Source organism: Beta vulgaris, chromosome 6 (assembly GCF_026745355.1).
Source record: "Beta vulgaris subsp. vulgaris cultivar EL10 chromosome 6, EL10.2, whole genome shotgun sequence".
Lineage (NCBI taxonomy): Eukaryota > Viridiplantae > Streptophyta > Magnoliopsida > Caryophyllales > Amaranthaceae > Beta > Beta vulgaris.
This window is the reverse complement of record NC_079207.1, coordinates 2,980,642-2,985,999: the sequence shown is the minus strand read 5'-3', so window position 1 is coordinate 2,985,999 and position 5,358 is coordinate 2,980,642.

Sequence of the window (5,358 nt, the reverse complement as noted above, 5' to 3'; positions counted from 1 at the left end):
TCCCTATAGTATGATAAATAGACATAATTAGAAATGTTAACAAAAAAATCAATGGAAAAAATGGATAAGTATGGAATTGAACAATGTAGACAAGGAATTCATCAAGAAACTTCAAGTTTAAACTAAAATGAATTTCAACGAATTTCTCAATTTTGCAGAATTAATAATTCTTGATAATATCACTCATCAATTCATCACTCATCAATATACGATAATTTCGCATGAATTGCATCATCAATTGAATTTTGACATTTGATTTTTGCTTTTTCAGATATCAAATTAGGTAATTCTGTAAGATTATATCGATTAAAAGATTGATGACCGTCAACAATCAAACTAACATTCATCAATCTATGCAGATTTCAACATAACATTCATCAAACTATGCTAACACATATACAACAAAAAGAATTTAAAAACAAATTTTTAGAAACTGGAAAATTACTTATCTGATAATTACGAACAAAATTGCAGATATGATGATCGAATTTTGCAGAAATTGAAAGACGAAAATTAACGAGATTGAGAGGGAGAAGGCGAATACCTAGTTTTGAACTTGTGACTGAGAAGTAAGAACCGCCAATTTTGAAAATAAGAGGGATAGTGATTTTTTTTTTTTTTTTTTTTTTTTTTTTTTTGACGAGAATAAGAGGGATAGTGTTGTAAGTTAAGCTAATGATTAATGAGCTGTGTTTATTTTAGGGCTCCCATGATTTAAACGGACTATGGAGTAAAATTGGGCCTTTCCCCCGTTTGGTGTGTAGTGGGCTTTATAACACATTTCAAAAAAAGGGAAGAGTGTAATGATGTATACGATTCAATCTCAAGTTTGTATACTACACTTATCTTGAGCAGCAAGTGATGGCCTAGTGGTCTTGGCATAACCTCTTATTATAAAAATTCTAGAATCGAGTCTCACCATTTATAAGGAGGAATACCCAATTTTTTTCCCTCCTTGCAAGAGATATAGTTTTTACTACCTACATTTTTTAAAAAAAATAGTTACATTTTTTAGTTTTGACACTATTGACAATTTTACGTTCAATTTCATTTGTGATTAATAGGTAAGAAAAAATATAGTCATGTGAGATCTTTTTTTATTTCTCTTAATATGTACTTCTGAAATATCAACCTTTTTTTGATAATTTTTACAAATGGAAATTTAAAGATATTAATGTGTAAACATTTATATTGGCAAGTGTAAAAAGTTAAAGAGTAAATATTAAAAAGATACCTCTAGTACTATTTGCCACCCGTATTTACTAAAAATCTCCCGTATTTTTCTCTTTAAATCCCTACCATACCCCTCCCCTTTCACTCCACTCTTACTCTCTCACTTCTCATCCACTTTCACTCACTCTTACTTTCTAACCCATTTCTTACTTGCCCTACCACCGGCGGTCAACCACCACTGTGACAACGTCCGGCGAAGAATCGCCAACCACCACTGTGACAATGTCCGGCAAAGAACCGTCAACGTCGCCAGCATCATCAGAACGTAATGTGGTTGGTCTTTAAATTTCTTTTTCCCACCACCAATGAACGACCACATTTATTTTTTTCGTTTCCTCCACCAAGGAAACAGAGATCTGTTCCGTTTCCTCGGTTGAGGAAACAAACTTTTTTTGGTTTCCTCCTTCGTGGAAACGAAGCACTTCGTTACCATGGTAACAAAGTGAATTTCCGTTTTCTCCATGGAGGAAACGAAGATATGTTTCGGATGACATTTCAAGCCCCTACCAAGGTACGACTGTGCCTTCCAATGGTCTCCCACGGCCTTGAGGTGCACCCCATGGGAGTCGGTGCCCACTCCCCGTGGGCGCCTGGAGTCATGGACTAATATAATCCATACTTTCTATCATTTCTGAGCCATTTTCGACTTCCCTGGGATCGGTGACTTTTTTCGTCCCGAACCTTCATAGCAGTTGCGGGGTGCCTTAGACTTTCCTTCGTTTCCCACTTTTGTCTTCCCTTGGCTCGTTTGGCACTTCACTAGCTAGGCTCTAAACGACATTCGTATGGCATTTCATGCCCCGTGCAAGGCACGAGCGAGTGTCTACAAAATACCAATAACTTTTGGAAAAAGGAATACTTATCAACAAAATTCGTTATGCTTCAAGCGAACAACTAAAAATATACTATTAAAGTTTTTTTTTGAACCAATATACTATTAAAGTCTTTAGTTGAACTATATCTTGTATTTTGAATTTTCATTATAGAATATTTTTTTGGCATTTTGTATCTATATTGTTGCTATGATATAGGTTTTAACTTGTACGATTGACATGTTCTTACTTGCAATATAGATAATTTTGTTTTTATTGGAGTTGTGGCAACTTTTAATGGGCTACTATAGTGCAGCCTGCAGGTTACAGAGGATTGATGAATAGATTTAGTGGGTGATGGATATCTATTTAGGTGGTGGATCGAAAGTTTGCTCATTTAAATTTATACATACCGTAAGTGATGGCCTGGTTAAGTATGTTGTGAGTATATAAATTTTAGATAGATATAGTCATATGGATAAGCTCGGCCAGTGTCGTATCCATATTCATACTACTCAATTGTCACACCTATCATTCATGAATTTTATTATAAAGGATGTTCGGCGATAAATACTTCCTCCATTCTTAAATATTTGTTCCGATTTCTTTTCTAGTATATCCTATTGGGTCTGCTCTATACTACATAGTCATAGACTCCAACATAATTCTCACACCCATCAGTCATTGCATTTGGTCCCATCACATTACTCTCTTATTAACTCCTCCCAAACAAAATAAAAAATATGAAATCATCGTCTCAATGGGGAAAACAAAACTAGACGGAAGGAGTATAAATTATATTCGAAATGTTAATTCTTAGGTCAAAAAAGTTCTAGGTCAGGCCCTGTTTGGCATTAGTATTTTAGGTAGCTGGTAGAAGTTGGACAAGTCAAAAAGCTACTTAAGGAAAATTAGGAGCGTTATCAAGGTAGCTATTATGGTAGCGGGTAGAGATTAGGGTGGATTATGGGTAGGTTTTGTGAAACGTTACGATAGCTAATGTTTGAAGCACATAAGCTGACGTTTGCTGCTATTGCATTCATAATGCTTTTGATCAACTCTTTTTCTTTTTTAATCAATAAATCTATAATAGTATTGTCTAAAATGCTTTTATACTTGGAAGTTTTTTGTTAATTGTTTTATTTTACAAAAAAGCTAGCTAAAGTTTAATAATATTTTATGATCCAGATTTCACAAGTATCTAAGTTAATCTAGCTATTATGAACAAGTTATATGCCTTTTTCTATGATTATTAGTGTTATTAAAATGTTCAGTTTACATATATATTTCAAAAATTGATTTATGTTGTGCTTTTTGATAGAGAATATTTAGGCGTACAAAATAAGTATACTATTACAAAATATACATAGAATATTATATATACTCTTTTTTTTATAGAAGTGTATGAAATATACTAATGGTTCAAATATGACATCATACATACATTCGACTATGTATATATACTTCTCCTGATTTTTTAATTGTTTTATTTCTCCTCAACATGTTTATCAACGCACCATGTATACCTTTAATATCTCTAATTGTACATAAATTAAAAATTATAAAATGTTGATATTTAGAAAGTATATATTGAGACGAATCCAACAAGATCCCACTTGACTATGTTCTTTATTATGAAATAATAACCAAAGACAGTCAAAATACATAAGATGAATAGTGTAAAAAGTCAATACATAACAACTAAAAAAAACGGAGGAAGTATGTTTTGTAAATGATGACCATTTTGCAAGGGTGAAAGACTATCTTAAACTTGTACGTTTGTTTGAGTAGTAAAAGTTGTATACTCCTTATATGTAAGTTTCATTGAAAATTAATCATTGAGTTTCATTATTAAACTAATTAATCAAATTTTTATATTTAATTCTATAAGTAAATGCATGTCCTTTTTGGTTTTTGCAATTCTGATAGGTACTTTTGTCAAACACTTATATTTCAAACAGCTACTCTGAACGTTAATCGTTGACAGCTACTAGTTGACTATTTGTTGAAACACAAGGTGACACTCAAGAAGGGGGAGGTTGAATTGAGTGACGAAATCTAATCGATTTTCGCAAAACCTAGGTTATGGCACAGTGCCAGACACTGTGTGAAACGCTCGTAAATTTCTGTTTTGAGTTTTTGCGAAAATTAAAACTAAAACTATATTAAATCAATACTCATACTCAAGATATAACGTGGTTTAATCTCACCTCTGAGATCTACGTCCACAAGAAACAAAAACTCTTTTATTTCTTTAAATCCTAAAATATCAACCTCTTGATACAATAAGAATTCCCTCACTACTAACCTAGTAGTGACCCCCAACACTTAACTCTAAGTGTTGACACTCTCTATGATTGTAAGATTACAGAAAGAAATAGATCCTCAACTATGTGCTTCTTATTCAAGCAATTTCGAGGACAATTACAATCGTTGAGTAGTTACTTAAATTGACTCGAACAGTGTTATACTCCGTGCCTTAGGAAATTGTTTTCAGCTCTTAATATTTTCGATTTTTCTCTCTGAAAACGTGAGTTATGAAAGTGAATTCTAAAACCCTTTTATAGTACATGGCCTGGTCGAAAATCGTTTCAAAATATATTTATCTTTTACTCCCTAATTTAAGGGATAAACCTTTTCTTTTTAGAAAATAAATTTTATCCTTTTTCATCTTTATCTTTGATTCTAAAAAGATAAGTTTTCCTTAAATTCATGTTTATCTATATCTTTAACAACCAATAGATTTTCTTTTTATCTCATACTCTTTTATTATCTCAAATTATTTTTTCTTAAAAACAATTTTCGAAAATCTTATATTTTATAAAAACATTTAATTTTTTCCCTCGAAAAATCTTATATTTATAAAAACATTTTTTTAACTCGGTTTTTTTTACTAAAAACACTTTTTAATGAAAATTCTTTTATTAGATGTTTTTATTAATACTTTATCATTTTTAATAAACTTGCTTTTCGAATTTCAATTTCCTTTTATATAGAAATACAAAATTAACAAAATTATTTATTTCCTTAACTCTAAGAAAATAATAATTTACTAATTTTATATTTCTATATTTGGCACATAATATATCACCTAGTTCAAGTACATTACACTTTGCATAAAGTAACTAAACTTAGGAATATAAACTTGGACTTCAATCTTGATTCTTCATTTCTTCAAAGTCTTCATTTATTTAATCCTTTCTCAACCATATGCCATACACATTCATATTATAGAATCAAAATAACATTAACTTAGAGTCACAACACGATTGATAGCTACCTCAACAGCTAAACGCTACTGCAACAACTAACA